We start from the raw sequence: 16,394 nt of genomic DNA, 5'->3' as shown, positions 1-16,394 counted from the left end.
CCCACTGGATTTGCAGGCTCATGCTCTGCTTTGTGTTTGTCAGTCGCCCACAGTAATACATGACTTTTACCAGAGGAGGTGGGTGTGCTTACAAAATTTTCATTTTGTCCTTTCAGATTTTTATCTCTCATTCCTGTGTGTTTGGAGAAGAAAAATCCAGCCTACAAAGTGATATCAACTTGACTTTATTTACATAATGGCTCTGAACTTTGTCGGGGAGGGAGGAGGATACAGACCTCTCTGAGAAGATAATGAAAGACTTTCAAATCTTTTCCAGAAAAGTACATATTTTCAAAAATACAGATTTTTGTATAGAACTTCTGGGACTCACAAACCCATTAAAAGTCACTCATCGAGTCAGAATAAAGACTCCAACTCAAGCCATGCTTAAAGTTGTGTCATACAGTTCAAAATCAGACAGTTTCCATGACTGTACTCAGAGTTAAAAATAGGGAATAGGAATTCCTAAAAATAGGAAATAGGTTAAAAATAGTTAAAAATAGGGAATAGGAATTCCTAAAAATAGGAAATAACAGACTTTATTAACCAGCGGCCTATCCATGTGTGTGTATATATTTTACATATATTCACATTGTGAAGAATGTACTTTATGATGATAAAACCGTACAGGAGAGCACTGTCATTTATTATGCAGTTAAATTTATTTAAATTTGAAAGCCTGCCTTTTACACAATGGGCTTAAAATCCCCTTCCTGAGCCTGGACAACTCTGAAGGCTACCAGGCCACAGACTTCCCCATGGGTCAGCTTTGGTCTGGATGTGTCCCCACCCAACTCCTCCAGCTGCATAATCCTACGCCGTCCTTTCCCTGCCACACGTGTGGGTCCCAGGACTAAAGTGGGCACACCTCACCTGGAATCTGTGGTCCATAACGCCAGCTGCTTGACAGGGGCAAAGGCTTCACCATGTGGAGGCCTGTGATTCTCTCCTGTTATGAGCTGAGAGGACCTACAGCCCACCTCCTGCTCACCTCCCTGTTTCCCTGGGATGCTGTGATGAGACAGCTCCTCATCCCCTCTGGGTCTGAAGAGGCAATACACTAGAATGTGACCTTATTTGAAGAGAGGCTCTTTACAGAGCTGATCGAGTTAAAATGAAGTCACTGGAGTGGGCCCCAGAGATGTGGACACAGCAGCCATGCATTCAGGGAGACAGTCAGAGAGGATGTGAAGAAGCTGGAGATTGGGATGATGCATCTAGAATCAAAGGAGCACCGATGGCTGCCAAGATACCCCCAGAAACTACAAGAGAGACGTGAAACAGATACCCAAAGTTAGCAACCTGCTGGTGCTAACTGATTTTAGACTCATAGCCTTCAGAGCTGGGTGACAGTACATGACAGAGGTATAAGCCATCCTGCTCATGGTACCTGGGTATGGCTGCACCACAACATCAACTCCTTTTGTTTCTGTGCCTCCCCTTTTCAGTGTGGGGAGCTAGAACCTTTGGCTTCTCTTTTTTCTGCATCTGTGTAAGTAATGAACCGTGTAAATCTAAATATGGTGTATTGTATCTTTAGCAGCCAAATCAGTCAGGCCTTGATCTTGCCTGGCGTGTCCAGGGCTCGACACAGGACAAGGCCATCCTTCCTCAGTTTCTTCATGCACGAAACGGAGCTAACACCTCCCTCAGCACATCATCGTATGCTGTAACCCAAAGTGACATTCGTAAACAAAATTTGCAGTAGTTCTTGCTCAAAATGTTGATTCGGACACTTGAGCAGACATAGAAATTGGACAGCGTCCATGACCCAGTATGAATTACAGGCTTGCCCACAGACAGGACTGGGGAGAAGAAGGCTCACAGTGGGACTGTGGCTTAATAACACTGCACCATCTGACATGGTTCCTGCTCCAGCCTGACTGCCCTGTGTCTGAAATACAGGTGTCTCCATGGACCTTTGGAGGTCAGAATCCTCAGACTCTTATCATCCCACAAGAAAACAGAAATTCCCTAGCCCCCATGATCTGTCTTCAGTATTCCCAAGAAAGATCACCATACATGGTCAGTTGGTAGCACAGCCTAGTTCGGCCCAACTTGGTTCTAATGGAGTTTATTTCTATATCAAAGTCTTCCCCTAACTCCCTTCTCTTTTTTAATGTTGTGAGATAGGATAATGTATTACCTACTATGCAAATGTTTTGGTGCTAGCCGACCATTATTAAATCTCTCTGGTTCTCTTCCCTTTAGGCTGAGTTATTACTGTGCTTACTGTTCCTACTGTGTTTAGTTTTAGGTATGGACTATTTCAAACAGAGAAGGGTCTCTGTTTTTTCTACAAGTTCTCCACAGATTCCGAAAATGTCAAGGTGACTTTCAGTCAGCTTTTAACCTTGGCAAATTTCACCAAGAACTGACTTTACAGCTCCTATAGGCACTGCTACTTTCCTGGCTCAGAACACATACACCGTTGATTTTTGCTGTGGTTATACTATTAACAGTAGCAGGGTGCTGTGTACCAGGAACCGTGCCAGGCACTTTATAGCAAGCATCGTCTCACTGACGCATGCTGCAGTCCTGAAAGACAGTCAGCACTGCTAGTCCCACTGTGTCCCAGAGGAGGCTGAAACTTAACTCATTGGCCCAAGGTCAAACAGCCAGTAAGTGGCAGAGTCAAGATCACACATGTCTCCTAAGGACGAGAGAAGCAGTTAAGCCCTGTGCTAGAAGGGCTCTCATTTAAAACTAAGACCTCTGTCTTAGTTCCGGCTAAACAACAAACATTTATCTTCCACAGCTCTGGGTGCCAGCGCGGGCTGTTGCTGGAAGGCCCTCCTCGTGGTCTGCGGAGAGCTGCTATCTGGCTGTTTCCTAACAGGACAACAGGGCTGAGTGGGGCGGGAGAGGCAGACAGACAGAGGCAGAGAGGAAGGAGCGGGTGCGCACAGCGTGGACGTGGACAAGCCAGCTCGCATGGCTTCTTACACGGGCACCACTTTCGTTCCTGAAGTCTCCGTCCTCTGGCTGAATCTCTTCCCAAAGACACCTCCTCTGAGCTCCATATTACTCAGGTAGGATTTCAACCCATGAATTTGGGGTGCATAGAACTTTAATCCATCACAGGCTCACAGGAAGTGGCCTGCTGTCTACCACTATTTCCAGAAGTAGTCTATTCATCCTAATTAACAATTACATAAATAAGACCGAACCTAACATTTATCCCTATGGTGCCTTCCATGACATTTCCTTTTCCAATGATTCATTTAACTTTTAGACTAATTATCTTGAAATATAAGCATTTCCAGTCTATTTACAGTGTATGTGGTTGTGTTCTTATCTACATTAGCTCAAGAATCACTTTTACCCACAAAAATAGAACGCACTATTGATTACTTGGTTTCATATCCAAATGTTCAACACCTCTTACTTTAATTCCATCTATTCATTTGGTAATAAAAAACTACTTATCAAATTTGGCTTGTGGGTTTGGTACATTATGAATTTGAATTGTTTTAGCTCATGATTCCATGTTGCCTTGATCTGTACAGATTTTTCATTTTATTCCAATACTTTGTTTTTATTCTTAATTTCAATGCATGCCAGGCACATCCTGTGTTGGTCAGGGGTAGGCACAGTTCCTATCTAGGCAACTTGCATTTTGTTTCTTCACCAAGAAATAGGAGACTCAGGGAGTTATCTAAATAAGAATTTCAGTTCTTTTTGAAGAGACACAAAAAACCAAGATGTTTTCATAATGGAATTATGTGGAACAATCATTCTGGAGCCTTGTACTCAATTAACTGTTATTGTTATCATATCAAGGTCCCAAAATGTCTAATGCATTCCCTGAGGAATTTCAAATCGGAGGCCTCTCAAAATTACATTAAAGCTCTGCATTTAGAATAAATCCTACACCACCACACATTTGAGAAAGGAAGACACATTGCACCACGCCTGTTACATGGGGTGGAGTGGCTCCCCCTTGTCTGGAGGATGCCAGGGCCGGATGAATGTAGTGCATTCTAACTTAAGCAAAAAGGTAGAAGAGAAAGAAAGGATTAAATGTGCCCCTGGATAACGAAGGAACTGAAGGGACTGGAGAGACTGAACCCAGGGTTCTGTCTCACTGCCTCATGGCATCTGGCCTAGTATCTCAGACAGGATGAAAATCCCAAACACTTTATTAATATCTTCTGGAGCAACAAAAGTGTTGCTAAAACTGTTTCTGGAGATGGTTGCACATCTCTGTGAATACATGAAAAACCCACTGAATGGCAGACTTTAAGCAGGTGGATTGTATAGTATATTGACCATATACCAGTGGAATTCTTAGGAAAGCAGTAAATGAATAATTAAATATATTCATGGAAGAGACTGGTGTCCCCTCAAATGGAGAACTCCTCTTTTCTATTCTGTCTATTCGTCTCATCCTCAGCACTTCTCAAAGACTTCATCTCTCCCTCTCTTTAGATTAAATAATTTAGTCTTTCAAGAGACCACATTATTTTTGCCTTCTTTTCCCCCACAGAGGTAAAGTATTTGTAGAAGGTTTGCCCAGTTGTTTAAGTCTTCCACTGAGTTTACTGTGTGTATCTTCATGGTCCCATGCCATCCTTACACTCTGGGTGAACTCACATGTGGCTTTATGACTGTAATTTTTCCCAAGTAATCATGCTTACTACGTCCCTTCTGTTTCCTTTGTTTAATCTGCGTGGAAGTCCTGGGTAAAAAACAGATAAGCAAACCAAGCCACCGTAGGGGAAGCTAGATCTGTGAACCCCTGCTGTGGTTTGGAGGTGATTTGTTCTTATTAAAACTCATGAGCTTCATCCTCCAAAGTAACAGTATTGAGAGGCAATAGAACCATTAAGAATTTGGGCCTGTCGTGGAGACAGCATCCTCAAAAGAGACTAATGCCTATCTCATGGGAGTGGCTTAGGTCCCATGGACTGGATTAGTCATCAAGAGAGTGAGTTATAAAGCGGGGCCACCGTGTCATTTAGTCTCTTCTGCATGTGTCCACTTAACTTCTGTCACATGTATTCCCATCTGGTGACATTCTGTGCCAAAGAATGGACACTGTCTCACCGTGACCCCTTCCCACAGTGGACAGATGTCACTCTGTGTCTACGTGGGAAGGTTTGTCGTCTGTCCCATTGGGTGATGGGAAATACCCAAGAAAGTGGACTAGGCTGAATTAATCATTTCTGAAAACATTCACTGATTTGATATTTCCACAAAGAGAGTAATATCCACTCTCCTTGAGAGTAGGTAGTGTAGAAATGGAGAGTGAATAGAAACACTGAATATGACTGCCCACATCTTTAACAGAAAACATCTTCATTGCTTTGGGTAAGGAAATGGGTTCAGGAGGATGGAAAGGGGCTGGGCTGGTGAGGAAAACACAGAGGCAAGGAACTGGTGACGTCCACCTTAGGCTGGCTGGTGGCTTTGTTGGCATCCATTGTACTTCTACCCACATACTGTAGCTGAAACACTACTTTTCCCCCAGTACTGAGGGTCAAACACACAACCTTCACACTGATCTACATCTCCAGACTGTCTTAGACAGGATCTTGCCAAGTTGCTAAATTGTCCAGGCTGGGCTCGAACTGGCACCTTTCCCGCTTTAGCCCCACCCGAGGGTGCTGGCATTGCGTGCATGCGCCTCCTCAACCAGCTATTACATATTTCTTAAATAACAATATTGCATAAATAAGAAAATTAATGGAAAAAGAATACCAATATTTAGTCATTGCTTAGAGAAATTATGTAATGGCAGGAAATAATTAGCTACAGTCTTTGCAACTGTGTTTTTCTTTAAAGTATTTTTTTCTATTTAAAATCAACTTCTAGCTTTAAATATTAGAGTATACTTCAACAAATATGACAGGTTGAACTTCTTCACTTTCATACAAATAATGCTTCACAATTCCAACAAGTCCAAGAAAACCTTTCAGAGTTCCCAGAGAGACACAGCAACTTAGGAAAAGGTGAATACGGGCTCTGAGGGGGAAAGGCCACCCCCGGGCACAGGGGACGGGCAGCACAAGAACCTGTGCCCATCGCAGCCTGAGAGCCACACAAGCGGCACCCGCCAGGCTCCTGCGCCATGTGTGGCCGGCTCCGGCTGCTCCGGCTGCTCCTGCCATGCAGACTTCTCCCTTGCTTCCCCAGAGCACAGAGCCAAGTGAAGGAGACCAGAGGAAACGGTGGGTGCAACGTGTGAAAGGTATAAACTGGGTCTATGCCCGGGGCAGAGGCAGGCTCAGTCCTGTTTGTTGACCTGGCTTAAAACCCCTGTTCAGTACTGAGGCGATTCTGCTTCCCAGAGACAAGTCTTCATGAGGTGAGTTCATTCAGATAACAAAACCCAGCACTTTGAGAGACTGAGACAGGGAAGACTGCAAGTTCTAGTCCAGCCTGGGCAACTCGGAGACGGAGTGAGGCCCTGCTTCAAAATAAAAATAAACAGGTAAATACAAAGGCCTGGGGATGTGGTTTAGTGTGAAGGCCCTGCGTTCAATCCCAAGCACTGAAGGAAAAATTTCTGGCCATCCGTGTGGTAAAGGGTGAGGCTGCCCTCTCCCCGTGAGAGGAAGCCAGCCCAGGGTGTCTTCCAAGGGCCTCATGTCGAGCAGCAGCACAGGGCCAGCTTACCACCCTCCGGTCAGGCACCAACCGCCAGCTCAGTGCACCCAGGCAGGATTCCTCATCCGCAAGCATTTGGGCCCAGCACCTGTCCCACAGGTTTCCTGAGGGGCCTCAGTCCCTGTCAGGTACACCTGAGAAACTCCTGGCCAACCTAGTTAGGCAGGGGATGCCTGGAAAAGGCTATGAGTGGGGTCCGTCCTTCCTGAAGGAGAGTTAAATGAGGTAGACCTCACATTTTGCATTCCCTGGTTACCCCAGGCCTGCTTCCAGGAAGCCAGAAGAGACCTCCATGGGGCAATCAGTGAACTCTTCCATGTCCTGATTTCTGGGCTGCCGGGGTCCACCCAGTCACAAGAGCTCCTCCTTCACATGACCCTGGGCTTCTTGTCAGTCTAAGAATCTTAACTACTTGGAGGCAGAGTTCCGTCAAACACACTGAGGCTACCAGCAGGCAACTCCTCAATCAAGGGTAACGTGGCGAGACCGTTAATGATTAATTTCTTTTCTCCAAGATGAATAATAATGCTTGCGTACATTGTCCTGTATATGGTGCTCTGTGTACAGGACCAACCATGAAGCCTAATTTTCATTTTTCCTCTTTTCTCCAAAATCTGTCATATCTGCCGGTTACCTGTGTATGACAGGAAGGTTTTACAACTCTCACTTCCTAACTGCACAGGCAGCAAGGCAGATGGTGCTCACAGATCCTGAAAACGAGGGGAGGAAGTGTGGAGGCTGCCGCACTCGAGGGCACAGGGGGAGAAACCGTGAGAGGAGAAGGATGGAGCACCGATGCATGTGACGCCCATCTCCCGCATCCACAGATCGCCCTCTTCCTGAAGCCCTCCCTGAATATGCCAAACTACAGCAGCTGTGTCACCTCCGTGTCTCTCTCGACCCCTCTATTCCTGTATTGTCCTTCAGAAAAGCTAGAGCATTTGGCACCATGTCCCTGAAAGGTCCCTTTTATGGTCCCAAGACTCTTGCCAAATCAAGGAGACATTTAAGCAGACAGTGCCCATACTGGTGCCATCTGAAAAACTGCCTTCCTGTCTGTGTGCTAAGCCAGCAATTCCTTGGAATGCTGGTCAAGCACGGAACAGAGAAAGCTACTGGTGTGCTGTGCTGTTTATGCTAGAAAACCCCCTTCCTGTGAAAGCTAAGTGAGGAACAGAGTGCTGTGAGGGCTCTGCTGACTTCCTGTCCTGGACACTTGAGGGCTCTGGTGACTTCCTGTCCTGGACACTTGAGGGCTCTGGTGACTTCCTGTCCTGGACACCTGAGGGCTCTGGTGACTTCCTGTCCTGGACACTTGAGGGCTCTGCTGACTTCCTGTCCTGGACACTTGAGGGCTCTGCTGACTTCCTGTCCTGGACACTTGAGGGCTCTGCTGACTTCCTGTCCTGGACACTTGAGGGCTCTGCTGACTTCCTGTCCTGCTGCCACTGAACTCTGGCCTTTTCTGCTCTACAGTCTCAACCCTACACTTCTCTGTTAATATCTTAATACACCTTACCTATCTATCACAGCTCTCTTCAGGTATTGCCCTGGTCTCTCAGCACCTACTCTGCTGCCCCAGCACATCTGGGCCGGGCTGTGGACAAGGCATTTCCTTAGATGCAGTAAACTTCTCTGTGAGGAGTGGTGTCCTTACTTCACAGGATTATTGTGAAAATTAAACTGATATTAGGTACAGATGCTGCTCTCCTGGTGATGGGATTTTAAGCGGCTAAACCCACTGTACACTGAAACTATCATAAGCAGAGAGTGTGTCTGATACACCTAACCTACAGAGCATCAGTGCTTTTCCCAGTGATCATGGGCATGGCTGGGAGGACTCTGCGTTGCTAGCCCGGGAAGAGATACGGATTCCAAAAAGTAAAAAAAAAATCCTAAGTGCAACCACTTTCACTTAGATGAGGACAGTATGTATTAAAAATCCTTATGAATCAGAAAATGTCATACAAGGTAAGGTATGATAACTCCTCTTACCACTTTGTTTTATGCGCCTGAGAAGGGATTCATCAGATCAGCAACATCATACTAGGGGCCACTTCATGCTTCCCATGCCTGAAACACTTGCCTCCTTCATCTTCACAGGCAGCCACCAGCCAGGCCACTCAGCCATTGCAACCTGCCAGTTTTGTGTCCTTGGGCAGTTCCTTAATAGCTCAGACCCCCATCTCCAAAAGGGGGTTCATGCCAGGACTCCTCACGAGGGCTGCCAGGAGGCATTAACGCATGCAAACCACATAGCAGGCTCATGTGTCGTGATACTACTTTGTTTCTCACATGAGGCTGAACTAGAACTGGACTCGGGTCCAGCCGCTTCTCCCCTCCTGCTGTGCCCCCTCTCATTACAGTCTGTAATCTACGAAGTGCCGGCATACCTGTTTCCGTGTTCCACAGCACAGACCATGTTCCATCCCTCTGCCTCCTCGGGAAGGTGAGGGTGACAGGCATGCAACTGAAATAACAGCATCTGGGGAGTGAGAGGCCCTGGGGCTCTCTTCCTAATCCTTCCCGACTCCACCAGCTGTGACCCTGCTGGCCGCTGTACCAAGCAAGCCAGGGTTTGGTGCAGGGCAGCAGAGGCGGCAGCAGAGAAAACCTGGGAGGAGCAGGAGTACGGGTGGAGCTGGGACCTTCAGTCCACCCATCAGAGGACAGAGGGCTGGATCTCTTCTGGCAGGGGACAAAGGGATTATACAACAGAAACCTGGAACTGCTGAGGGTCTTCTCAACCTGCGCTGGAGAAATGTAGGGTGAGACATGGAGCCAGAGGGGAAGAAACCGAACAGGAAGCTCCAGGTTCGGAGTAGTGAGGGAGCCAGGGTGGGATGCACTCTGAGGCTGAGGAAGTGGCTCACCTCATGCCCAAGTTACAGCGCCCCTGAGCTCTGCTCTAAGCCCCCTTCCTCCTGCTACTGCGTTGGGCTCTGTGAGCCACTTTTCTGCTTTACTGAGGCTCCTGCTGGGCTTTGCTCATTGGCCCTAGAGGGAAGCTGAGATGGGAGGAGGCAGAAGGGCCCACACTCCCTGACCCTCAGCATCCGGACAGTACCACATCTGCATGTCAACAGGTCACTAACCAGCAGCAGCAGCTGGCTCCGTGGTGCAGTTTTGAAGACACCTCTGAAACAGGCTCATCATATCCCTCCCCAGAAATGCCAGCGCGGCTCCTGACACCTCTCCTCCAAGGTGGGTCCTGGCACCAACAGGTCCCTCATCTGAGATCGGAGTCGCCTGCTCTTTCTCCTCTCCAGAGGTCTGGGCCTCAGGGCAGAGACCCTGCCCCGAGCCAGGGTTCAGGTGTATTAATTCCAACCTCTTGCTGGGTTTCCTCTGCCATGGAGGGGGAGCAGCCTTCTGTAGTTGCCACCTCCATGGTTCCTCTGTGTCGCCCTTTTGACTCTTGAGTTCTCTCCCTTAAAGGCTGATGTTTCCTTAGATTCAGTTCTCTGTATTGATGCGTGTTCAAGGCGCACACACACGCACGCATGCACGCATGCACACCCGCACACAGGTATGGTTTCTCTCTCTTGCCTGGACCCCAACTGACACCTTAGGAAGGAAGGTAGAAAAAGACCAACCAGGAAGAATTTGTGCCGCTCCAGCTTCTAATCAACTACAGAAATGAGATCCACAAAACCCAACTCACAGCTCAAAGCTAAAGGAGGAAATAAAGAAAGACGGTGTCGATAAACCCTCAGGGAATGACCACGTGGTGGCCAGTGGTACAGACCCTCTGCTGGTTCAGGGAAACTTCAGAGGCACCTGCATCACCTTTCCCTCAGTATCCAACACTTTCTAGGCACTAACCCTGCACTGAGAACCCCGTCCTGCAAAGGACAAGCTGCCGGACCCAGGGGCCTTCGAAGTTCCCACCAAGCCTGTCTCAAGTGAACCTGAAGGTGCGAGAAGACGGGGTGCAGGACTGAGCACCAGGAGGGCGGAGCTTCAGGGTGCTGGAGGGGCGCGGTGCTTACACCTGCCTGCCACGGGGCAGCAATACCCTGCACAGCCTGGCAGGGGCGCGGGCAGTCTGAGTCCAGCCTCCTGCCCTGCTCAGGGCCGTCATTAATGGCGTCAGATGGACAGCGCTGAGAGGGACGCACAGCTCTGCACTGTCACCAGTGGGGGGGTTCCTCCACGGTCTCCCGTCCCCACTGCTCTCTGCTGCCCACTCAGGTCATGAGAGATTTAGCCTGAGCCTGAGTAAAATGGAATCAAACACTTTCCTATAGGCTATTTTTCAATAACTTCCTCCCCAAAAGCCTGAGGATTCAAAATGGTGCATGACGGACGCCTCGCTGTTATCCTCGCTTGATGGGTAATATACAGCCTTTGCTCCTAAGGGAAGTGTGAGACCTGACTCTGACGAGCCGCAGACGATAGCATTTCTCTCCGCAGAGCTTTCCAACGTTCTGAATGTCTTTTATTTCTTCCTTCCTTCCCTCCTTCTCTTTTCTTTTTGTGAGACGGAGACTGAACAGGGAGGGAAAAGGCAGAGAAAGGCCTCCTCATTTCAGCTGGAGGGCTGGATCCGCAGTTTTCTTTAGCCTTCTTTGCTGCATCTGAGTCTTACCTGTTACTTCCTGGTCGCTGAATTAGAAGATGACTACGCTGCTGGTGAGGAGGGGTCCGCATGGAGGTGCACAGAGGCAACCCTTCTGGGAAAACTGGCTCCGAGCTCGCTGCAGGGCCTGGAGCTTCCCTTGAGTTGCTGAGCTTGTCACTCGTTCCCTGGCAGGCGGGTCCTGCCTGCACTGCCTGCCTCACCCTGCCTGTTCTGTGGGCCATTAATGAACCGGAACCACAGCTGTGCTTAGGAAGGCTTTGGTCAGCTCAACGTTTCTTGGGTTGTGACAGAGATGAGAGGCGAAAACAGACAGGAGGAGGGAAAGGGCCTGAGGGACATGTGAGAGCTGAGGAAGAGCCACTGACTGCATAAAGGGGCTGGGCTGTGAGCGGAGCTTGGGGCCAGCATGGTCAGTGGGCCTCGGCTACCTGCACACCTCCGTCTGAGTGTCTCCCACCTGGGCCTGCTGACCCTAGCCAGGGCTGCTGACCGTGCTGTGAATAGGAGCCGTTTCTTTGCCAAGGGGAAGTGACAAAAACACAGGCAGGAAGGACACATGAGTGAGCACCAGACACTGCCCGCTCTGCCCCCACATCCCTGTGGGCTGTTGGACAGGAGTAGCTGAACCGCAGATTCCCTCAGGTGGCGGCCAAGGGCCTTCAGCCCTAGAGAAAAGGCACAAGACACAGCCAGCAAACACAGAAGGGTCTGGAAGGGAGGCTCAGTCTGTTTTAGGATTAGCACACTGGTAAATCTTCCACTGTTAGGTCTCACTACTATTTTCAGTGGATTTAAAATATTCCAAGTGATAGTAGAGGTTGGATCTCTTAAAGATTGAGCCAATCAGAACAAAAATGCCACACTGTAAAAGGCTTGAACAGGGACATAACATAGAAACATCTACAAAATGTATTGTCTACAAACACATTAGCATCAGTCAGCCCATATTATTTTTTCTTCATTCATTCATTCATTCATTCATTCACGCATTCAATGAATATCTATTCAACAGTATGTGCAATGAAACATGAAAGGCACATGAGGGACATTAAGATTAGAATTCTTTTCCACAAGAAATTTACAAACTAATAGGAGAAGTAAGCATTGGCTAAAACAAATATGTAAACATTAGTAAAGTCATTTCAGGAATGAAGTACAAACAGTGCTAGGGGATTCAGAGAGCAACATGAGCAGTTGGGATGTTGGCGAAGGCAGGGTCTGTGTGGCTCTGACGACTGCATAACAGTATGTGTGGGAGAGAGGAGAGAGTTTTTAGTGCTAGGGAAAAACTGTATCCAGCAAAGACATTTCATCTGCAAAACCCAGAAATCCGACGTGAGGTTCCTTCAAGCTCCACATGTTATGACACAGATGAGCCACGTTTAGTATGCTGAGCTTAAAACGCAATTTAAACAGCCAAGTGGGCACAGCTGGCGGGAACCAGTGCAGAAGTCAGATCTCATCCCTGTGGCCTCCCAGGCAGTTAGGTACTGTATAGCTACAACGTAAGGTTTCTGGTCATCGGCAGCCAGCTCCTAGATACAAGAAACTGACCATGTAGTCCAGGGCCAGTCAGTTCCAGAGTCTTCCCTTCCTACTGCTGCAAGGCCTTGGGTCTCTCGATGTGACTTTAAGGTGGCCACACGTTAGCTACGGTGTTCATCTTCCCAGGTCCCACAAAGTTAATTTATAATTCCGTGAACAAAGCTGAAAGGACGGAAGGTTTTAATCCAAGCTTTAATGGCACTAACACCACAGAATTCCCTCATTCTTTCCCAAATCGAGGGAAACAACTCTGGGTGTATTGTCACAGTGAATTACTGTATTTGTACATGATCTCTCACATCCATGGTTTTTTTCTAAATATGCAGTTGATATGTAAGACTTAAAGACATTAGAATAAATCTTCACAGCTGATCCTGATGACTGGGTTAGTAATTTCCCACAATTAATCCAAAATTTCCCCATTTTCACTTTGTGCTTATAATGTACAAGGCTATTAGATGTTCAGAGGTAGAGATTAAGAAATTTTAATGAATACAATAAGACCTTAAAACTCAGTGAAACAGAAAGGTCATCCTAGACATGCTCGGAACATAAAATATGACCGACTGTATGTAAACACAGAATCTCACAGAATGATTGCTACATAAATGGTGTTTAGGGGTAAAGGATGAATGTGAAGTGTGTTAGTCCCATCTCTTGTAAGCAGATTAGAGGCTGGGAATACTTTTCTTGGGGGTGGAGACAGATCTGAATGAATATTCGCACCCTTCCCCGTCAATGGCACCAATCTCTATGCTGGACGACACCAGGGTTCATGGGACCCCACGAACTACAGAGCATGCACTGGGCAGGGAGTTCTCATCCAGGCTGTCTGGAAGCCTGCACACCCAACTACTGCACCCACATCTGTGGGAAAGGTCTCTTCTAATAGTCCCTCGGGGAATCCCCATACTGGGAACCACTGAGAACCACCCTCAAGCTGATGCAGCATGTCTGTGTCACTCTGTAACAGGCCGCTGGTGCCGCATGCACCCTTCTACACTAACACTGCTGCTGCAAGGTCCAGTCTGGGAGTCCTGATGACATTAGACATGTGGGCTGTCACTTACTGTGTCCTTACTGTGCCAGTAGCTGAGCTGAGCTTTTGCCCATGTGAAGGTGATCTGCAAAACAAACTTAGGGTAAGTGCTGCTGCTTTCCCAGTTTACCAAGGAGAAACAGCAGCCCGAGGAAGGTAAGTGACCTGCCCTGAGCCACACAGCTCCCCAGGTTGGAACTGGGATGCGAACACTGCCTGCTTGGCTTCAGAGTCTGGGCTTCTAATTGCTAAGCTTCAACAGCTCATTTATGTGTATGGAATATTCAATTTTTCAAATGTGTTCTGCATCTGTGCACAAAAAGCTATTTGGTACATATTTATCATAAAATGGAGAAAAATAAAAATCTGCTCAGAAGTGATTTGTCAGAAGGGTATATATTCAGCATATATTTTCATAAAACATTTCGCTGGTTGTGAGTGTCCAATCTCAGCATCCAGACTCACCTGGATCCCACTGCATTCCTAGACACAGCATGAGCCCTCGCACTTCAGCTAATACTTAAGGTGTCACCACAAGGTGACTGCTGTAGACCAGCACATCCGCAGAGGTGACCGCAGTCAGCCTACAAATTCAGCTGGCTCTGAAAAGCCCGACCCTGCTGGGCAAAGCGACAGGAGTTTTGCTGTTTTCAAAATAAAAGCTGACTCTTATTGAGAAAACATTGTCAAAGACAAATTAGTTTTCTGAGTTTGGCCCTCTGCTAAATACGTACTGTGCTCCTGCCATATGAATACTAATCCTGCAACTAATAGGAGTTAAGACTCACGGAGCTCTTACTATGTGCCCAACGCTGCCCAAGTGCCTTCCCCTAATCCTCACGCCAGCTCCTCAGTACAGGTGCAGGCACAGAGGGTCAGGAAACCTGCAGGATTACGGTCGGCAGTGGCACAGCTGGGCAGGCACTGGCCAGCTTGGCTCCCATTCCTGGGTCTTTACCTCCCTTAATGGGTTTCCGTCCTGCTAGACTCATCAGAAGTTGGGAACACTGTGAGTTGAAAGTGCACTTACTACACCAGCCCACATGGCATCACAGAGTATGGCCTTGCCTATCTGCAGCGTGTTCACAACGCTTACATTAGCCCACAGGGGCCCAAATCCACCTGCGATAAACCCCGTTTACCCTGTTTAGAATACAGTGTTGAATATTACACAAACACACACACACACACACACACACACACACACAGGTGTTTGGCACACAGGCTGGGTTATAAAAACAAAATACAATCCAAGAAATGTTGCACAGTCTGCTGTACAGTACATGGTTTCCCCATGACCAAGAAGCTCACCCCATGGCTTAGCATCAGGAGGTAGCATTGTATTGCATATTGATAGCCTGGAAACTGATCTAGCTCAGTGCTACAGCACTTGCTTAGCATGTGCAAAGCTCTGAAAAAAATTAAACACACATGCACACATGTGTGTATACACCACACTCTCTAAGTACTGTTTCCACTGAATGCATATTGCTATTGCATCACAGTAAAGTCCGAAGACCACAGATTAGGAACAGTTTCAGGCACAGCAATTAGATAAATTAGAGCCTCCAAGAGGCTGAGAAACAGCCTTCCCTACAGAGACTGAACAGTGAGCATGAGTTTTTCTGTGTAAGTCTGAAGGAGCAGCACAGTAAACACTAGCCTAAAAATGTCATGAGATACTCACAAGAAAGGTTTCGTCTGATACAATATTAATTCTGGGAAGGCATTTCCTGCAGAGCTGGTCCCTGTGCTGATGGTACGAACTCAGTCCGAGCCATCACTCCATGACCTCTGAGGACCACGAAGGTTGCCCAGGGATTACAGTATTACAGCTGCCCCCCACAAGGAATTACCTGTAAAAGGACCCAGCTAGCAAAGAAGTACGTGGTGATTGCTGGGCAGGAAGTTCTCAGAGGAAAGACTCCTGTGATGAGAGGAGAGATCCAGTAGGTAGGAGCAGTAGAAAGCATTAGTTCAACAGAAGATATGAGTTATCTAACTTCTCAGCTAGGGGAAAGGGTAGACATCACAGCGATGTCAAAAAGTGGGCAAGGCAGCAGGGGAGGGAGAAGGTAGTGCCACACTATCATCAGCAGATGTGCCTGTAACTTGCTTATAATGCCAAGTTGCAAAACTAACGACGGCTCATGGGCCAGTGTGCAGTTTTGTGTTTTAACATGAATGACCACTTACACTTAAAAACCAGGAAATTTAACATAATCTGGATTTCTAACTTGTCTTTTGGAAGTAGAAGATGGGGTAGCACCAGGCTTGGACCTGCAGGTGTACAGTAGTGCTCCATTTAAAGAAGCAGGTAACACCCCACTGGCCATGGCCCTGTGGCATCCCCATGCCCTTTACACTGGGCTCCGCACTCCTTCACATCCACTCCCTGGCCCATGCACATAGATTGGCAGCCCTGGGCTCAGGTCCTGGGACACTGGGGAATGAGGCTGCTCGGGGAAGAATCCAGGGACTGTGCCTCACAGTAAGGGGAAAGCCCACCCTGCAGAGGGTCACTGTCCTCTTCATCAGGGAGTAGAAGGCCAATGTCAACCACTGTCCTCACGTACTTCTAGCCTGCCCTCTTGTCCCTTCCCACCCCCCCAA

The 16,394-nt window shown here is 47.7% G+C and overlaps 1 protein-coding gene and 1 long non-coding RNA gene across 27 annotated transcripts in view; one reads left to right on the top strand and one right to left on the bottom strand.

The window, feature by feature from the left end:
* Fars2 (phenylalanyl-tRNA synthetase 2, mitochondrial) overlaps positions 1–16,394 on the bottom strand; it is a 463,399-nt gene that overhangs the window by 146,691 nt on the left and 300,314 nt on the right. The window lies entirely within an intron of this gene.
* Positions 2,639–13,625, top strand: LOC110349788 (uncharacterized). 3 transcript variants are annotated; one of them, XR_015439078.1, is made up of 3 exons: positions 2,639–3,032; positions 6,139–9,061; positions 9,308–13,625. It is a non-coding gene; the product is annotated as an uncharacterized LOC110349788 (long non-coding RNA). The 3 variants fall into 3 exon arrangements; XR_002396037.2 differs by lacking the exon at positions 2,639–3,032 and having other exon boundaries at positions 5,722–9,061; positions 9,308–9,426; positions 9,699–13,625; XR_015439079.1 differs by lacking the exon at positions 2,639–3,032 and having other exon boundaries at positions 5,722–9,061; positions 9,308–9,816; positions 10,430–13,625.

The sequence above is a fragment of the Heterocephalus glaber genome, unplaced genomic scaffold, assembly GCF_053883595.1.
Source record: "Heterocephalus glaber isolate CG9 unplaced genomic scaffold, H.glaber_assembly_v1.0 deba00001472, whole genome shotgun sequence".
NCBI classification, from domain to species: Eukaryota; Metazoa; Chordata; class Mammalia; order Rodentia; family Bathyergidae; genus Heterocephalus; species Heterocephalus glaber.
The sequence above is the reverse complement of the archived record's forward strand: the minus strand, read 5'-3'. Positions and strand labels throughout refer to the sequence as shown.